The sequence below is a fragment of the Talpa occidentalis genome, unplaced genomic scaffold (genome assembly GCF_014898055.3).
Source record: "Talpa occidentalis isolate TD23 unplaced genomic scaffold, MPIMG_talOcc4v2.1 talOcc4.5, whole genome shotgun sequence".
Lineage (NCBI taxonomy): Eukaryota > Metazoa > Chordata > Mammalia > Eulipotyphla > Talpidae > Talpa > Talpa occidentalis.
The window spans coordinates 135,223,531-135,244,150 of NW_023604861.1; the positions used below are offsets into that span (position 1 = coordinate 135,223,531).

Genomic DNA, 20,620 nt, shown 5'->3' on the forward strand with positions numbered 1-20,620 from the left:
TTCTCTCGAGAAGTGTTTATTCAGATATTCTGCCTATTTTTTGACTGAGTTGTTTTTAGTTTTAGGGTTGCATGAGTTCCTTATATATCTTGGATATTTATCCTTTGTTAGATGTATGATATACAAATATTTTCTCCTATTTGGCAGGATGTCTTTTCCTATTGGTGAGAGTTTCTTGTTTCTTTCTCTGTGCAGAAGATTTTTGTTTTTGTTTTTGTTTTTTGAGCATTTTTATTTTATTATATATATATTTTTTTACATCATTTTTTATTTTTGCACAATGTATAGTCCCCATACAATTCCCACCCCCCTTGTTGTCATCCTACTCCCTCCTCCCCCTTCCCCAGTCGTGTGTCTCTGGTATATAGCTGCTTGTTGATTCTAATTTTTACTTTATTATAATTAGTCTTTTTCCTGGCCCCTTATTTAGGTTTTCTAAATTCCTGCTATGAGTGAAGCCATCTGGTATTTTTCTTTTTCTTTCTGGCTTACTTTGTTGAGCATGATCCATGTTGCTCCTTCCTGCTCCACCCATGTTGCTGCAAATGGCATGAGTTTATCTTTTTTGATTGCTGAGTAATATTCCATGGTGTATATGTTCCACATCTTCTTGATCCAGTCATCTATTTTTGGGCATTTGGGTTGTTTCCATAGCTTAGCTATTGTAAACAGTGCTGCTATAAACATAGGGGTGCAGGTGCTCTTTGGAATTGATGTTTCTGTGTCCTTTGGGTAAATACCTAGGAGTGGAATTGCTGGATCATGTGGAAGCTCCATGTTTAGTAGGTCCAGAAATCTCCACACAGCTCTCCGTAGTGGTTGGACCAGTTTGCACTCCCACCAACAGTGCAGAAGAGTTCCTTTTTCTCCACACCCTCGCCAACATTTGCTGTTGCTAGTTTTTTAATATGTGCCATTCTCACTGGTGTAAGATGGTATCTCATGGTAGTTTTGATTTGCATTTCCCTGATTACAAGTGATGGTGAACATTTTTTCATATGCCTGTTGGCCATTTGCATTTCCACTTTGGAGAAGTTTCTTTTTAGCTCTTCTTGTGCCAAAACTTTTTGATTTGTTGTAGTTCCATGTGTTTATTTTTGCTTTTGTTTCTCTTGCCATTAGACCTAATTCTCTAAAGACATCTCTAAGGCCAATGTTGCATAAGTGCTGCCTATGTTTTCTTCTATGTATTTTATACCTTCAGACCTTGTATTCAAATATCTAATACATTTTTAATTGATCTTTGTGTAGAGTGTGATATGCTGGTCTAGTTTCATTCTTTCTCACGTGGCTGTCCACTTTTCCCAGCACCATTCGTTGAAGAAACTTTTCCTTTTCCAATGTATGCTCTTGGCTTTGTTGTACATTAACTCTCTATATATTTGTGAGTTTGTTTATGCATTCTCAATTCCCTGCATGTATTTTTATTTTAAATACTCTTTTGATTACTATTGCTTTTTAAGTCTGGGTGTATGATACCTCCTTTAATTTTTTTTTTCTTGTAGGGTCTTTTTGTGGTTCCACACAAATTTTAGTAATGTCTGTTCTATTTTCTTGAAGATGCCATTTGCACTTTCATAAGGATCACGTTGAATCTGTATATGGCTTTAGGTAATTTAGCCATTTTAATAATGTTAATTCTTCCAGTCTATGGTCATAGAATAGCTTTCCATGGGGGAGGGTTCTTCTGTTTCTTTAAAAAATGTCTTAAATATTTCATTGCACAGACAGGTTGTTCACCTCTTTTAAGCTTGTTCCTAGGTACTTAATTCTTTCTGATACAGTTGCGAATAGGATTATTCCCTTGCTTTCTTTACTTTGGTTCATCATTTGCATATAAAAATGTAACAGGCTTTTGTCTATTGATTTCGTAACCTTCCCTACCACTGTACTGACTTGTTTCTAACAGTCTTGAAGTAGAGAGTTAGGGGTTTCCTTTGTATGTTGTTATCTTTTTGCTTGACTTTTGCTTTAATATCTCAATCACCCTGAACACATCTCTATGTCTTTGTATGTAAATGTGAGTGACCAATTATTCCTTTGATCTGAAAAAGTAATTTATTTTCCTCTGCAAGTGATTATTTAGCAGGTTAGAAAATATGTAGAAAATCTCTTTTCTTCAGAATTTTGGTGATGTGAAAAAGAATTCTGAGAATTATTTCTTTGGTTCTTTTAGAAGTAGCCTGCTTCTGTTTTTTCCTTCCTTCCAACCTTCTCTTAGCTATTTTCCCAAAGGACTTTCTTTCCTATTTTTTTTTTAAACTCAAATGAAATATACTTCTCTTTTTGTTTGTGTTTATCTGGAACTTGGTGAATTCTTGTCTGGTCGCCACATTTTATGTATTGATATTTGAGGACAGCTAATATTCTCTAACTTGAAGATGACTGCTCTGTACCACGAATGTGTGAAATGATTTGCAAAGTTCTGGCTTTCCATAGCTCAATTTGTTACTTTCTTCCTGCAATAAATATTTTCCTTTTCCTCTTAGTTTTATTGATTTTCCTCTTCCTCTGGAGACACAGGTTTCTCTAGTAAATGTGTCCTCTGCATTACAAGTTTGCAGATCTTCCTCTTAATGGGTCACATGATAAATATTTTAGGCTTTGTGAGGTATAGAATCTCTGCCCCCTCCACAATCTCCATATCAGACACGCTCCATAGGTCAAGTATAATGAAAGTGGGTTAGGGTACCTGTGTGTCAATACACTTTATGTGTGACATTGACATTGGAATTTCAAATGTTTCATATGACACCACATTTTACTCTCCTTGGATTTATTTTTTGGATTGATTCATCTGTGGATTACAAGGACCATTGCACTCAGTGTGTTTTATGGGGTGATAGGAGGAGTCTGATCTCATCGATGATTCTCCCAGAGACACTGGCATGAAGACACAATTTAGAAAGGAATCCTATGTTGTCACAATTCCAAGTTCTCCAGCTATTTGATTTATAAGTCTAGGGCAGTTTGGGGAATAGTGGCGCTCATGATGCATATTGTAATCCATAAATTAATGAGTGATTAAAATCTTACTAAGGCAAACACATAGCCACAAATCTGAATGATGCACGGTTATTGCCAGCCATCGCCAGCAGATGTATAGAAATAATTGGCTTTTAATGCTCATTAGTCAGTTTTATTACAAATAATGCATTTGCATGATGTTTGTGAATGGATGTTCCAGTCGGTGGCACAGCGTCTTGCCTGGTGTAAATAGGCAAGACAATTACAGAATGTGCAACCAAAATTTATTTAAGTGTCCAAAGTTACATTTATTGATGTGCTTGTTTGTTCTTAACCTTGCCTCAATCCAAAACAAAATTAGTGAAGGCAATTTGAGGATCTATAACCATTATAAGAATTTTTAATGAATTTGGAACAAAGGAAAATGAAGGGCAGAGCACACATTAAGCCAGGGAGGGATGTTAGTATGCAAGACGGATGTCATGGTCCTCTCTGTGTATGTGGTAAAAATGAAATTTAAAATAACCACTGCTGGGACCTCCCTAGGGGCAGAAGGGGTTAAGATGCAGCACTATGAAGCTAATCACAGCCACTGCAGCACGAGTTCGATCCCTGGCCAGAGAGCAACCCAGATGGCACAGCAGACCACTCTTGTCTCCCTGCTGCTCCCCTCAGCAGTGTATTTCAGTAGATCTGCCTGTTCTGCTGCCCACTCTGTCTCCGGTGAGTCCTCTCACCCACCCCCCACACCTCTGGTCTACACCCCAGTTCTTGTATGCATAAACAAATCAATCTTTAAAACAAACAAACAAATCACTGCTGTAATTAGCATTCAAAGCTAAAGACTTGTAACTGAAGGAATCTTCCTGTGAAGAAGACACAGAATTAGCTTCTGCCTTTGACATGACATTCCATAGCAACAGTAGCTAGTCTAGCCTTGGTTTGGGGGTGACCCTGCTGCTGGGACTGTGTGCAGACTCTCCATCTCTGCCACTATGGCCACATTAGCCATGTGCCCTTGTGCCAACATTGGGTTGGTCTAAGACCATGGTTGACACCAATGGGCTAAGTCATTGTGTCTACTTTGTTCTTAAGTGCCTTTTCTGCTGTGGGTACTCTCTGATGGGTATCAATGCATGGTATGAGGTCTTCATACATTAATACACTTTCAAGTGTCCACAGACCCCTAGCCCACAGCTCTCCATCAATCTTCTTCTAAAATTTGCCCATCCAGATTCGTCAGGCTATTCATTACTGCCTGTATGCAAATCTGCATGCTCTGACATTTGGTCCCTTCTCTTCCTGCATCAAGTTGATGATTAGATGCTCTCCCCAAGGCTATGCCCAATGGAGAGAGGAAAGCTTTTCCTTCACTACTGTCTTTCAAAGATGCCTCCAAGTGAGGCTGTTATTTCTTACTTGGGCTCATATCGAGAACCAACTCATCTAGGGACCAAGACCCAGTATCTTCCCCTTCATCAACAGCTCCATATGACTGTTGGTATATGATGGGGGGGATGCATCAATGTGGATGACAGGTGTCAGGGTTACTTGTGCCCACAGCTTGCTGTGCCTCCTGGTTCTGCTCATGCTCCATCCTGATTCACCCCTTCCTTCTAGTATGTATTGTCAGGTGTGTACAACTTTATGTTTTTGTCAGGTGTGTACAACTTTATGTGCCACTATGTGTACAACTTTATGTGCTCACTATGGACAGTTCAGCATTCAGGGTAACAAAAGTCCCATAAGTCGGTGTTCCCTGTTTACTGGGGTGAGCAGCATGCCACAAATTGCTTTGCAAAAGGCGTTTATTTCTCTACTGTGTGTGCATTGTGCACTCTACTGTGATTCTTGCTCCAGAATTTCACAGGTTTTCTCTAATTCTTTTACTTGTAATTGTCATTGGCTCCTCATAGTATTTCTAGCATTGAAGTCTTTAATATCATATGACCCAAGTGGGAGGGTTGCCAGAACCACTGCCTACCTATTACAGTGCCTTTCCTGTTCTGAGTATTACTCAAGTCTGACAGCTTCTCATCTTATCCATTTTGGGTGCCACAGTGGTATCCCCAGGTGGGGATCAGGCTGTCTCCAAAAGTGAAGAGACCTACTAGGTGCTGCACTTCCTCCTTATGATAGGAAACATAACATTTTTGGCTTTTAATTTGGATGTGTATTAGGTTGAATGATTCTTGAAAAGACATGTCCACTCTCTAATCCCCAGAAATTGTAAATATTCACCTTTTTGGGAAAAGGTTCCTTGCAGAGTAATTCAGTTAAGGATCTAGGGATGAAGAGATCATCCTCGACTGGTGTGTGTGTCCTAAATCCATTGGCAAATGTTCTTACAGAGACACATGGGAGATCTGACAGATGCAAGAGCAGGAGACAATGTAACCATGGAGACAGAGATGGTCGTGATGCAGTCACAACCCAAGGAGAGCCTGGAGCCACCCAAGCAGGAGCTGAGAAATGAAATCTCCCTAAGAGATTTTGGAGGAATTACAAACCTGTCAGCACCTTAATTCTGGACAGCTGGTCTCCAGAACTGTGAGAAAATAAATTTCTGTCGTTTTTAACCCACCCATTTTATGAAAATGTGCTCTGACAGCTACAGGTAACTGATACAGAGCCAATCCTGGTTTGTCCTTTAACATAACACATTAAATATTTATATGACATAATAAATACTTTACTGATGAATTTATCTTTATAGGTTTATCTCCCACCCTCAGCTATGTGCCTATCTTACAAAAGCTTCAAGGAGAGGGACCACTTTTGCTCCTCTGGTCTAACCAATGTTCAATGTTGTTGGCCCATGTGGTGTTCAGTGGGATGTCACAAGACCATACTAACAAGGTGATGAGAGCAGAGGTATTAATGTCACCCGGGGTGCAAGGATGAAACTATGATTGAATGTCAATACAGACTTCTTTTAAATCTTATCTTCTGATGGGATAGGAAAGAATGGCCTTAAAACATGTACAGAAACCAAGTGAATCTGCGGTGACAAAGGTGCCCTCTGGAACAGAAGCTGCATTTGCAATTGGGGGCACCACTTGGTAGAGTCTGCTAATGTACTCTCTTCCTCCAGTCATCTGGTTTTAGCAAGAGACAGATGAATTAAATGGGTATTTGACAGGGCCAACTCCCCATGCATCATTCAGAGAGTTGTGAATGAAGCTAAAGTTTGCCCACTCCATGGGATGTAATATTGTCTTTGATTTACTATCTTGGTTTGGGGGGAAATGCAGGTTCAGCAGTGTCTGGGAAGGGGAGCAGACTTCATGGACCCAGGCTGGGCTGGCTCTTCATCAGGTTTCCATCTATGTACTTGGCTCCCCTCCAAGATGGGGGCCAGGATGGATTTTTGGGTCTCTGGTATCAATGTGAATTGGATTTTTCTATTCTTCCAGTATAAAGTAACCACACTAAATGCCTATTGATTCCTGTGGGGAAGCTCTGGGAAAGTCACTGTCAAGACTCCTAGACAACTCATCAAGGTGATACACACAGGCTCTTCTTACCTTCTGGCCTCTATTTCGGTAATGCGTTCCCAAAATCAAAATGGGCTGAAGTCCAGAGGTATACAGGGGGCCACATTTTTTTTTTTTTTGAGTGCAGGCAACTGTTTTCAATCTCCAAATTACTCATCCTTGATCTTGTCTGATAAGACGGGTTGAATATGACCTTATTGTCTTTCCATATATTTTCACTCCAGGGACACTGTTCTAGTATTTTCCTCTGTAACTCTCGGTGGGTATGGTCTTCTGGTCTTCTACTTGCTACTACAGTGCTACCACTTCCTACAATAACTGTGTCTACCTGTACTTTAACAAGAAATTGCCACCACCTCACCTTAGTGGGGATCCTTTCATCCTCACTACCAGCTAACCCTGGCTACAAGTGAGCCATGATGAACTTCTTGGTGATGTTAGTGCTTTCTCACCAGTGAATTGTTTGTTTCTGTTGGAATTTCCCATGGAATGTAACCATAAAGTGGGTTTCTCATACATTATACACCCCTTCCAGCCTGTTCACCTGCCCACTCCCTATGCCTTTGAACACCATCCTCCATCAGACACCACAATTCTGACATTTTGGCACTGAGATCTCACACTAGGTATCTAACCTTTTCCATGTTTCTAGGAACCTGTTTGCATGACCTTAAGAACAGTTTGCACCATTGTCTAGAGATGATGTTATATCACATATCAAGAGGAAGAGGTTCAAATCACTCATTTCTCCCTTATCTACTCTAATGTTCTGCCCCTTGGCCAAGCACCTTCTGATCTAATCCCACACATGCCCCTCTGGCTCCTGCTGGCCCATGTTAGTGTGTCTTGCAGCTTATTGTGGAGTGTAGTTTCTTTCCTCCTTTATCATACCTCTCTGGGCTATGCTGCAGCTAACGTCAGTTACTGGCTTGAAGGGGAAGGGGTCAGATCCTGAGGAGGAAGCTGATATCTTGCAGGTGAGAGACCTATCAGTGGCTCAGTAGGGAGGGGATGGCCACTTCTGCAGACTCAGAGATTTAGGGATGTCAGCAAATTCAAAATTTTCGTCAACCCACACATCTCTATTCCCTGAGTCCAGATCCCATTCTTTCCCATTGGAATCTACCAGTAGGACTAGCAGGCCCTGGTTATGCATTTACTCTTTGTAGCTCAGCTAACATGGTACAGAAGTTGTTGGGTTACTGCTCTCCAACTTTCTCTGACTTTCCACTGCAGGAAATGGGAGACTTTTTATCCACTTTGGCTAGAAGACCTTGGCTTTCATGCATGGACTTTAATCACTTATTCACACTCACCCTTACACACACACATGCACACATTTAATCTTACAAAGAGTCTAACATCAGTCATACAGTCCCATTGCCTATATAATCTCTATATTCTCCGTATTTCTCACATGCCTGGTGAAATGGACCAGCTAGTGCATTCCCCTTTGCTGGGGTAGCATTCCTCACCTCCAGTGAGAATTTTAGCAAACACATACCATTCTGTGCCAGGCCTATATATCACCAACCACAACTGACTGTATCCTAATTACCACCAGCTGGGTGGTGAGTAGTTCAGTTCCCAAATCCCATTCAGACTTGCATTGAATGAATCCACTGTTTGGATTTTCCAGGATACAAACTTTATGGGGAAGTTGAGCATTTAGTGGGCATATTAGGATAACACTATAATCAATCCTCATGGATGGGAAGTATAAAAGGCAGGATTAGACAAAGAAAAAAGTTGAGCTTTTCCTTTAAATAAAATATTCATCCAATAAAATATTTGACCCTTCATATTTGACTTCCATGAGGCCTTTCTGCCCCAGCCTTTATCAGTCATTGGATGTGAGTCACTGTTGGAAGGACATGACCTTGGACAGGCGGTTTTCTACAACTGAGGCAATCCCTGAACAGTTGACAACTGATGTCTGTCTCCCAGTAGCTCTACGAATGCCTCAGGGGGCAAGTTCTGACCTTCAGGGGATGTGGGTGCCACATCTCTATGGCTACCATGTTCTGGCTCTGTTTCAAAAAGATGTAGATAGGGACTGATCTCTTCCAACTTCAGAAGGACCAGTCTTATACCTGCTATTAAAATACAAAATTCCAATCCCATTCTGAGTGATCTTTCAATAAATGAAGCACAATAGATCTCAGAATTATTACCAATGCACCAGAGAATAACTTTCTTTAGGTCTAAACAGGGAATAGGGAAGCTAAACTAATAATTCTTTCAAACATACACATAAAAATAGTTTCAAAATGATCCAGTCAATAAGAGTCAATGGTGATGTTCCAGATACTGTGCCAGGTGGCAGTTATTCCAAGATATATGTACCAACTCCAGCAGGGAGACGGACAAAACACTCTTGACATTAATATTGTTCAGCTGGATGATAATTCAAAATTGTCCCAATTTCAGTGAGTGCTCAGAAGAGAAAAGACCAAGGAACAGTTACAGAGGACAGGTTCTCTGAACTGAGGCATTGGACACATGACACCGGCTCATTCAGTGGAAGCTTGTTGAATAAGTTATGAGTGGAATATTGATAGGCAGCAGCAAGTTGGCTGGAAGGTGGATTCCAAGCAGACCTTTGATGTTGTCCTTGCATAGGAAGCAGTGGCTAGGACAGCATGAATGTTTATTATGCGAGGCTAGAAATGAAATGTGGAGGGACGTAACAGTGCCTTGAATTTCCGTATGAGAGATATCAACGTGACCTCTGGAGACTGGCTCAGGGGGCGGGAGTGAGGGTTTCTGAGTTGGTCAAGGGAGTAGCGCATCAGTGTTTATTCTGCTCCCCTGGAAATGTGAGAAGAATGGGTTGGTTGTGGCAAGAATTAGGGTAGAATGATCAGATAGGAGTTTGCGCCGGCACTTGGGAGACTGATAATGAGGTCTAATGCATGTGTGTCAGTAGAGGTGGAGAGAAATAGGAGGGATACTGAAACCACATTTCTAGAAGACGTTCTGTGGGCAACAGCACCACGGCCCACTGACTCCCAAGACTCAGTGGGGCATGTACGTCACTTGTTGATGTCCCAACAACCCAGTAAGGTCAATATTCTGGTTTACACAGATGAGAAGCCAGCACACTGAGACCTCAGAGGGCCAGGGGAGGTAGGATTTGAATCCAGTGATGGCGGTCTCTAAAACCGCCTTTTCGGGGTGGGGACTATGATATATTACAAGGTAGTGGGTGTATTCACTGAGCTGTGCAGCACTTTGTCATGACTTACTTTTAGGTGAGTTGTCACAGAGCCACTGGCAGCCTATGTGGTGTCCGTTGTCTCCAGGGAGATGCCCCATCCTTGTGCTTCCAGAATGAGGCTGCTTCTGACTGGCCTGTTTCAAAATAAACTGATTTAATGATTTGTTTGTCTCTAAGCCCAAATTATCTCCCACTGACCAGCCAGGTCACTGGTTCTGTGGCCCTCTCCTCACCCCCGGGAACATTTTTTCCAGATACTGCAGTCACCTGAGCACAGACCTGGCTCTCGGTTACCTGCTCACTGGCTGACTGCTCACACCAGGAGACACTGCAGCAGGAAGAGAGGAGCCTGCTGCCTCCCGTGGGCCTTTATATCATAGGCCTCGTTCTGCAGCAGGAAAGGCTACTCCCTGACAGCCAATAACTCGGACAGCCATCTGCAGAAATCCTCCGGGGAAAACCATTGAGCTGAGCCCAATGTGCAATTATTCCATGGGGTAAGCCTGGGTGGACTCTGACCACAACTATTGTTTTAGGCAATGATCAAAGATTGGCTTGTAGTACACGCCTTTGCTTCTCAGCACATCAGTGTGCCACCCCCAGCTTTACACGGTCACCCCAAAGTACTCCCCACTAGCTGCAGCCAGCAACTGTACTTCACCAGATTTGAACTGGGTCGTGTCTGTTGGAGGAAAATGCCTGCCCCCACCTGTTTGTGAGAATAAGGTGAAATCTGTTTCCTAGTCAGTGGACATGCATCTGAATCACATCACTGCTACCTTCAAGTGCCCCGATCCCTTTACATTCCTCTTCTGCTTACTCATATTTGAGAGACAAGATCCAGCTGCACCAAAATATTCAGCCTGGGCTGGAACACAGCGTTTATCAACTCAAATCATCCTACATATTTGGTGGGTACAAAGAGACTCAGATACAGAGATAGGAAATGCTCAGACCAGGAGAGCTGAAACAGGAGCTCAAATGGGGAGGGTCAGTTCCCACCTTGACCCTCATGACTTCATGTTCTTGACCTTCATGACTCATCGTGACTTGCTTTCACTCCTATTTATGGCTCTGGCCAAGGCTACATATTATGCATTTCTGGATCTTTCTTGACCATATATTGCAGCAACATGTTGATTATATTTTACCCAGTTTCCTTAGTTGGTCATTTAAGAGTTTTAGACAGCCTCATAAGACTACCACATGGCCAGGGTATTCATGGCCAGCAAACAGACCAGTCAGTTTGTGAATTGCAAACAAGACCGTCCAGCTCAATGTAAGGATATGTATGATTTTCCACCAACATTTAAACATCTTTTCACTTACTGGTTTTTTTCTTTCCTTTTGGGCCACTGATGCAACTCTTTTCTCTCTCTGTTTGACCATGCCGCTTCTTACAAATAGCTATATGACTAACGAGTATTTCCATTTCTTTTCTTTGTACTTCTCACCCTCTGGGGAAGATGCTAATGGACAGTGGAATGCAGAGAGCTGTGCAGTGGGGGCCAGGACAAGCAGAAGCCTGAGTCTTGGCTCCTCACCATTTGTCACACAATAAGTAAACTGCTGAAGGGCCATTGCCTAAGTGTCCCTGTCCCCAAAACATGGTCTGTCGCATCAAAATTAATTCTCTCAGTTAATGACTATTCTCTTTCCAATTCCTTTGGGGAAATAAAAACGTGTTTTAAATTTCATCTATGTTTCTTTTTAAACAATTTTGGGGGGATGTCGTCATTTGAACATGTGCTTCTTGTCACCCCTTAGGAAAAGCCCTTCAAGCTCTTGTCAAAATGCCCATTTCATAAGAGAGTACATTTTCCTGGCTGTCATTCTTGTTTTGTATTCAAACTTTGATCTATCATTTTCTTACATTATGCTTTTACAACTTTCAGGATGCCTTGTAAATAATCCAAATAGATTCGCAGAAAGCAGATCAGCTGTTCCTGTCATTGTGGCATCAGACAATCCCCAGGAGTCAAATGCTCATTAGCAGTTATTACTTTGATGACATCACCAGTAATTTGCCTCATTCACTTTCTAACATGTTGTAATTTTGCTTTGAAAATGCTGCACATAATAAAGAGTTATTGGCAAGGGCTTTGAACTACCACATCTCCAGCCATCTTACAATTTAACTCTTCCCACCCTGGTCATTTCCTGCCAGCCTGCAGTGTGAGGGAAGCCTCCAGCAGCTGAGGACCCTGGTATGTGCAAATAGCATCTCATTAGCTCACAGTTTCAAAGGACGGGAGCCTCCCCTCAGGACCCAATCTTTTGCACAATTGCAAAGTTTAAAGCGGTTGGGCGCAGCGCTGTGAGGCTGTCCGCAGCCTCTGAAGTGCCGGTGTGATCCCCGCCGGCCTTGGAGATACCCACATGGCGAACAGACCTCTCCTGTCTCTCCCGCTGCTCCGCTCAGCAGTGTATTTCAATCCGTTCGCCTGTTCTGTTCCCCACTCTGTCTCTGGTGAATCCTCTCACCATCCTGCACATCTGGCTTGTACCCTGGTTCTTGTATGAATGAATGAATGAATAAATAAATAAATAAATAGATAAATAAATAAATAAATAAATCTTTAAAAACAAGAAAAGAAAGAAAGCAAGTGTAGCAGCATGGCTGGGCTTTCAGGGAGGGGGGTGGGGAGTCGAGAAGGCTCACACAACTTTGAGTCAGAAGATGCGCAGCAAACCTTCAGCCTTTGAGTCCCAACTTCAACTAGAATTGTAGGATTCACCCAAGAGCAGAGATGTAATGGTGATTAGTAAGACTTTTAACAATGAATTAAAGTGTAGCAAATATAGTAAGGTGCAAAAATCATTAGTACGGTGTTTGGTGAATTTTCCTTGCAAACCCAGGTTAGCAGCCACACAAATTAGGGCATGGGACATTAACAGGATGCTGGGGACCTGCCCTTCCTACCACTTTTGGTTATTATGCTTCTTCTCTCAAAGTAACCTCTTTTCCTGCTGCAATGTTCATAGTTTGTCTCTTTTGGGAAGCTGACGTTGATGAGATCATATGCCATGTACTCCTGTGTGCTAGGGCTCTCACTCTGCATTCTGTCTGTAAAGCAATGTCGCCTGCAGTCACAGTTAAAACTGTCATCAGGCATAGTGACTAATTGTGTGAATTACAATTGTGTTGTTGATATTTTGGAGCTATGATGAAAAATGCCCTTAAGAAGGCTCCTGTGCCTTTGGATGTAGATGTGTGAGCCTTTCTTAGGGGCATATTCCTTAAAGTGAAATTGCTCAATTATAGGATTTACATATGTTTAATCGTAGGTGATCCTACCAACAACTTTTCTGAATTAATCCTGCAAATTCATATTCCTTCTGTTAGGTCGTGATAGGTTTTTGGTTGTGTTTTGTTGTTGTTGTTGTTGCTTTATTTATCCTTTTTCTCTTCTGTTTAAAGATTCAGTCTTTCACATAGAGGTTTCTAATTGTGATTTTAATGAGCAGTTTTAGAGGATGTGATATTAAGCAGATTTTTTAATTGCTGGTCTTACATCAAGACTTTTCTCCATTTTTTTCCAAATGCATGTTCTGTGATTTGAAAGAAGATGGAATAAACACTTTTCCTATTTCTCTCACTAAGTATAACTAAAGTTAATAAGAGTAGAAGGAAAATAATAAAAATCAGATCAGAACTCAATGAAATAGAAAACAGAAAAAAAATAGAAAAAAAAGATACAACATAAAAATCACACTTGTGGAGATTAATAAAATTAATAAATTCCCAGCACAGCCATTGAAGACCCCAAAATAAAAAATAAATAACCCACAAATTTCCAAAACCAGCAAAAAAGAGATGTCCCAATCCTTAACAGAGATGTTGAGACGACACATCTTAAAGTAGATGCATTACACAAGAATTAAAAAAACAGCTTTTATGCCAATACATTAATCAACATTAATATATTACTAGTTTCATTTTAACTGAGGAGAGTATATCTTACAATGGAATTACTCTATATTTTATTCGTCCACCATAAGTTTTGTAATGATGAGCAACTAGACTATGTCTAGCATATTTTATTATTAATCAAAGTGTAATGATGATGTTTATATGGTTGTTTGGGTGCAAATGCAAGAGTTTCTCTAGGACACTCAGCTGAACGCTAAGGGCTTGCTCGGCATACTCCTTAGCTGATTGCTGTCTAACGTGATGGAGTCATTCACACTCACACCACGACTTGGTGTTATGACACTTAAAACTATTGGATCGCTGTGCAACTTCTCTTGTTTTATTTTAAATTTTGCTCCCTAACAAAAGGTTTAACAACTTTTCACATTATCATTAATAATTCCTATCTCCTTTCCTGAAAATTATTTTTGTATTGAGACCCTGATGCATTGTTGGTGAGAGTGTAAATGGGAGCAGTCATCATGGAGAGCATGATGGCAATTCATCAAAAAATTAATAACAAAATTACCATATTATCCAGCAATCATTTCTGGATATTATCCAAAGAAAATGAAAATGCTAAATTGAAATACCTGCACCCCCGTGTTCATTGCAGCATTATTTACAATAACCAAGATATGGAAGCAACCCAGGTTTCTCACTGGATGAATGGATCAGGATCGTGTGGTTCATATGGGCCTGCATCACTTAACAACAGGATAAGATTCTAGGTTGCAATTATACAAACCAACGTGACACAGTCCTCTCCACACCTACACCATGTGGTAAAGTCTTGGGGACCACAGTCCCCATGTGGCTCATTGATTTAAATGACTACACGTAACCCAGACAACATGAAGTTATCTTTTTAATACTGCTTTTGGTAATATCTTAACTATCAATTTTCAATCATATATTGATTTTATGAAAGCCAAACACTTATATCATTTTGTGGATTTATAAAAATAAGCTGTGTTGTCTTATACAGAATTTCTACTTTAAGTTCATTTTATCAGTATCACTCATTACAAGCTATAGTCATTGTGTTTTATATAAGAAATTCTTCATCGCAAATGCCAAGGTCATAATGTTAATTTATGTTCTTTTTCTCTAGCGGTTTTAAGGTTAGGGGTGTAGTTGGTTTTAATTATCTGAAGTATATTTATTTCTTTTGGATTTGGGTGGAAATATAATTTTTTTCCTAGAAGAATATATTTTGCAGTACCAATACTTAGATATTTCTTTCCCTTTCTCATTTAAATTGACCACTCCCTTGACAAGTTTCCATGCATGTGCCAATCTGTCTCCAGACTCTATTACACTGTAATATGCTGCTATTTTGACTTATTGAATAAATATGATAAATCGTTAATTGTTTTAGAGCAAGTCTTTCCACTTTATTTTTTTCAAATATAGATTAATATCCATGGCTATTTAACTTATCATGTGAATTTTGGGTTCACTCATTCAGATTATGTAAAAAAAAACTCTTGAAAAAAAATAACTTTATTGAGATATAAATGTACACACTATAAATTCACCTTTTGAATGTATAGCCCTCAGTGTTATTTAGAGGTATGGGTATGGTGTGAGAGGATTCACCAGAGACAGAGCAGGGAACAGAACAGGCAGACTGACTGAAGTACACTGCTGAGGGAAGTAGTGGCGAGACAGAAGAGGTCTGCTGCACCATAGCTCCCTGGTCCGCCAGGGATTGAACTCATGCTCCAGAGGCTACAGATATCTTCCTAGTGCTGAGACTTAACCCCTTAGGCCACCAGGGAGACCCTGTCTTTATTCTTAATTTGCACTCTTTACTCACAATTTGGGAAGGTTTTGCCCTTTGTTGGTTCCTCTGCTCTTTCTTCATCCAAAAATAAACTTTGCCCATAAACCGAAAACATCTTGATCACAGGGGCAAAAGGAAATGCCAGTCCAACACCCTCTCTTTTACTTCCTGATATTTGCTTTACATTATTTTTTCATGGTCCATTGTAGGTATATATATTTTTTTCTTACTGAAGAATTCCATTGCTTCTAAATTTTATGATATAATGTACAGTTTAGGTAACCGTAAGTACCTCAAACGGTTCACCTTAGATTTATAGTCAAGTGCCAGTCCTTTTATACCACGTCTATTTTGTTAGTTTGATTTATTTTAATTTACTTTGTAAGTTGCTTGCTTTCCTTCATGAGCTTTTTTGAGAGGTTTGCCTTTGTATCCTAGCATTTTTCACAATGTCTTTGATTTTCTTAATACCTTAATGATATCAGATTGTCTATAACATTCTTGGGTCATATGTTTTCCCACCCCTTATGCCTCCATATTCCTGCTCTGCTCCTAACATTAAATAAAGCTGCATAGATGTCTAAAGGCAGTGCAAGTTTTTTCCTCTATAGGATTCTTTCTTGTTCCCTAATATTCTGGAACTTTGTCAAGTTCTAAGCAGTAGCTAATAATTAAAATGAATATTCTTGCTCACAGCCAACTATGAAGCTGGTATTTTTAATATGCCCTTTTTGTAGACTAGGACTTAACCTGAGACACCTGTCCAAAGTCACATACCTGCTACTGGGAGTGAGGCTGCAGCCCAGAGTCACATCAGGAAGTCACTAATATTCTACTATTCCCTGGATGTGGATTGTTCTCGTAGCTGAGGACTTAGCGAAATTCCATTTCAGCCAATGTTCCTCTGTCTCTGACAGTCCCGTTTCTATGCCATCGCCCTCTCTTCTCCACTTCAAGGAAACATCTCCATGGGTCGCTTCTTTGAAGTTTAACTTCTGATCCTTCTGCCTTGTCGGTGGTTGCCCACTGTTCTTGCCATTGACGACCGTTGTGAGTCTCTCAATCCCCTCCCATATCACGCCTTAGTTTTCAGCTGCAATCAAATGTTTTCCTTTTCTCTAAAGTATGTTTACTCATTGCAGAGTGGTGATTGATACTTCACTTCTTTCCCTACTTTTGCAAATTAACTTGGGTGATCCTAGACTAGCTTTTTAGGGTGTCTGTGCACATAGATTTCTGTCTTTGTAAGGAACCTCAGATGCAGAGGTGACTATTTAGATTGGCGGATAACTCCTGCTCAGCAGCATCCTACTTCAGGGTGTAGCCTTCTTTTCTGGGCAGGTAAATCATGTTGCCATTGGATTGTTCTCCTAATGTATGCATAGCTTGACAGAACAGCTTTATACCACCCTCCGCCTGTGCTCGCCTTACCACTACCCCTCGCCACCAGCCCAAGCCCCTTCCAGCCAGAGGAACGGAAAATGAGTGAAACCGATTGTTTCAACAAGGTTCTGTAGGGAAAAACAACCTCAAGTTCATGGTTCTACTGCTTTCCAAGCTACTTCCTTTCTCGAAGGATGACAATGCCTGTCAAGGTTTTGCCTTATTTGGTGGTTGTTTATTAGTGGGTGTAGTTAGCTGTGATCAATCTCTTTACACTTCTTCTCTGCTTGGGGAAATTGATGAGCACTAATGTTTCCCTTCTTTGGGAAATTTCCCATCTTTGGTGTTGGGAAGGGTCCTCTATTTTGGAGTGGGCCCATCACACAGTGACCCAGGGGGGCTTCCAAGTTGCAAGCTCTCAAGCCTTGCAGAATTTTGCCTAGAGATGTCCTCCAGGGCCCTCAATCGCTTCTTAAGGAATACACAGCTATTTGTTTATTATTTTCTAGATTCCTTCTTCATTCTGGTTTCTAAATTATCTTCTTCAAAATGAATAATAATAATAAAATGAATAATAATAATAAACTAGGCTCCGTGTATATTTTTAGCCTCTTGGAGAACTGATTTTTAAAAGTTTTTTCTTTTTTCGTTTGTTTATTTTGTTAGACTGGGGGTTGAGAGTTTTGTGATCACACTTTTTGTCATGCTGTTTTTCCCAGAATTCCCCATCATCTTTCATCCTGTTTCCAAAGTCATCTTAACTGCCTCTGATTTCTTTGTTTGCATACAAATTATTCAAATATCGCCACTTAAGATGTCTTTCTGTCTCTAATAAATTATGACGTGTTCAGTTTTGTCTCACAATTTCTCTTCTTCGCCAAGAGGGCATTTTGGCCCCTTAACCTCATCTGCTGTTACAGCTGTTCAAAGGTACCCCAGCCACAGCAAACCCAGCTTTAGCCCATCTTCTAGAACAGGCGCTAGGCAGTGTGCTCAAGGACACTTACCTGAATCTATTCATTTGGGACAACGTCTACCCCGATTTTTTTTCATTCATTGGTTTAAGACAAAGAATTGCTTTTGTTCCAGCTGTAAACTGACAGAACAAGCAAAGGGTTTCACTGACGATCAGTTCAGCTTCTCAAAGGCTGTGTTGTGCACCTGTTGTCCTCATTCTGCAAGTGTGAATTCTGAGAACCGCAGGACTTAAGTGACCCTGAGCTGCTAAGATTGCCCAGCTGACTCTGGCGGAGCCAACATGAAGATCTAAGTTTCTTTCACTCCAAAACCTGTGCTCTATCAGCAGTGCTGGGTTCCAGGGGGAAGCATAATCGTGCACCTCCACGCCCCCCCACGTCATATATAAAGGACAACACTGCTTGCTTCCCCTGGAGGATTATATTCAAAATTCCATTTGTCTTGGCTTCTTGGGGGCTGCTGCTTCCTCCTGACTTGTGACTCAAGCTTTTCAATTCCTTCATCCTTCCAACCTCTCATTAGGGAATCCAGGGCGGGGAGAGTTCTAGGTACAGTTAAAAAGAGTCCCCCCTTCTTATTTTTGCTTTTATTTTTAACTATACTTCTTTCTGACAGGAACTCTGTTTGTCCTGACTTGAGTGTGGTGTTGTGAGTCATCAGGGAGATATAATATGCTGATTGCCAAACAGGTTATTATTTTTTTTTCTCTATGACTCATTCTCTTCAAAATCTCTAATTTATGATAAAAGCCAGTAAGATATAAGCCCAGAAAATGTTTCTAATGGGCTGTCTTATTGTGTTTGGGCTCACTTTGTCTAGTTTAACTCTTGGGGTGAGCTTATAAATCAGCATGCCTCTTGGAAAGAGTTGGGCCCCCCCTGGGCAGCTATGCCAGGAGGAGGGGGCAATTTCTGAGCAGCCAGGGAGCTCGATTCAATAGTTTTCAACTGTAACCCTCATGGAAAGAGGAGAAAACCTTTAATGAGCTATTTTAATGCTTCCTAGTTGTGCGCATCAAAAGGGCAAAGGGTCACGAAAGAAGCTTGAGGACATAGGACACTTCCCACAAAGGAACCAGTAGCTGGCGGCCTCTCACAATGCCACTGAGAATAAAGCCAACCCACATGCAAAATATGAGTGTGGATTCGAGAGTCAACTAAGAAAACACACTCAACTGCAGAGAGATGGGTTACGCGTGCCCAAGCTATTGTGGAAACAATGGCGGGGAATATTACACACGATCCCCGTCCACAGCCCTGAGGACAGGGCAGCTTCTGCATGCTCCCCAGTTACTGGGAGCTCCCTAGTGCCCAGGAAACAAACGCAGAGCTGCAGGGGCTAGTGGCCAAGCTGATGCTGTGCCTGACCGCTCCCTGGAAGGAAAGATACAAAGGGGATTTCCACGTCGCTGAGGGTCGCATCCCGGATCACTCATGTTAGCTGCTCTCAAGTGACCTGTCCTGTCTGTGTCTCTACTGAGAGTTTCTCCAGAGCCCCTGGACAGGCGTCTCCTGCAGAGCAAAGGTGTCTAGTAGCCAGCCCACATCCTCTTCCAATTTAAGGGGCCTGCTCTGCAGTGCACTGCCTCGTGCACCCTCCCAACCCCTATGTTGGAGTCCTCAGCCCCAATGTGACTGAATTTGGAGAAAGGGTCTTCAAGGAGGTAACTGGGTTTAAATCAGGTGGTCTTGGTTGGGGCTCTCATCTGATAGGGTCAGTGTCCTTATAAGAAAGTGGGGAGACACAGGACAGGCACCTGTACTGAGAACAGGCCAGCTGAGCCGGCCTGGGGGAGTAGATTAGGAGTTGATGGTGGACAAGAAGGAAGGAGAACGTAGGAGACTGTGGCCGAGGAGCACAGGGAAGTGAATTTAAGCAAGCCCAGTGGGCTGGCGAGGTTGGTGGGTCTGGGGCAGAGGTACGGGCTGAAATGGGGTTCCCCAGAGGATGCCCTTAAGGCGGAGTTACCGGTTCTGATCAACCGCCCTTCAGACAGGTAAGGAACTGCTCCTGGCTCTGAGTCCCGGTTCCCTCTGAAAAAAATCTTTAACACACGACAAATAAGCAGCTAGGCGTGTTTGACCAGCACTGAACCTGGGGGTGGGAGAGGCTTGGGTAAAGCACCTCCCACCACAGCCCTGGGGTGAAATGGCCCCCCAAATGCAGAAGTTGAACTTGGCCTCTGCTGATCTGTTCTCACTATCTCGTCCAGACACAGTGAGGAGCGGTGCTCTTTTTCAAGATCCCCCATCTGGTAAATAACAGGACATGGATTTCACTTCACACCTTTGTGACTCCAGAAGGAATCTCTCCACTGTGCTCCTCCCTCGTGTTGATTTTTATAAAAAAAAAAATGATGGCAGTTCAATATGTTGTGATAAATTATTTTTCTGACCTTAGAGAACTGTCTAACAGTTGCCTAAATTATGACAATACCATTTGACTGTGGAATTGTTGACTTGTGTGTGTGTGTGTGTGTGTGTGTGTATATGTAAGTTTTTAAACATACAGCAATTCTCATGAATGCATTACTTTAATTTACTCACATCTCCATTTCTTCAATAGCCCTTGAATCATCAATATCCTCTGGGTTTTTTTGAATTAGAATCTTCTTTTTTAATCATGGAAAGATCTTTAAGGTAAGATTTTATACTTTCATCTGTCTCCATCTATCTACTAGCTAGAGCTAGCTATTGTTGAGCTAACATTGAACTATTATTTACCTATTTATCCATCCATATATACATACATCTATCATCTGACTATCTATCTTTCCATCTATCTGCAGATTTAAATTATCTGTCACAATAATCTTCCTAGTTTGGTTCATATTCTTATTTCTAATTTTGTCCATAGCATATTGTTCTGCAATT

The 20,620-nt window shown here is 41.3% G+C and overlaps 2 long non-coding RNA genes across 3 annotated transcripts in view; one reads left to right on the forward strand and one right to left on the reverse strand.

Moving 5' to 3' along the window:
• Positions 1-16,242, reverse strand: part of LOC129146871 (uncharacterized) — a 60,432-nt gene extending 44,190 nt beyond the window's left edge. Inside the window, exons 1-2 of the long non-coding RNA XR_008554184.1 lie at positions 16,164-16,242; positions 9,713-9,818 (exon numbers count right to left, since the gene is read on the reverse strand). This is a non-coding gene — a long non-coding RNA (uncharacterized LOC129146871). The remainder of the gene's footprint in view (positions 1-9,712; positions 9,819-16,163) is intronic.
• Positions 16,076-20,048, forward strand: LOC129146872 (uncharacterized). Of its 2 annotated transcripts, none has more exons than XR_008554186.1 (3): positions 16,076-16,097; positions 18,363-18,436; positions 19,960-20,048. It is a non-coding gene; the product is annotated as an uncharacterized LOC129146872 (long non-coding RNA). The 2 variants fall into 2 exon arrangements; XR_008554185.1 differs by lacking the exon at positions 16,076-16,097 and adding an exon at positions 16,346-16,436.
• Positions 20,049-20,620: the final 572 nt, after the last annotated feature.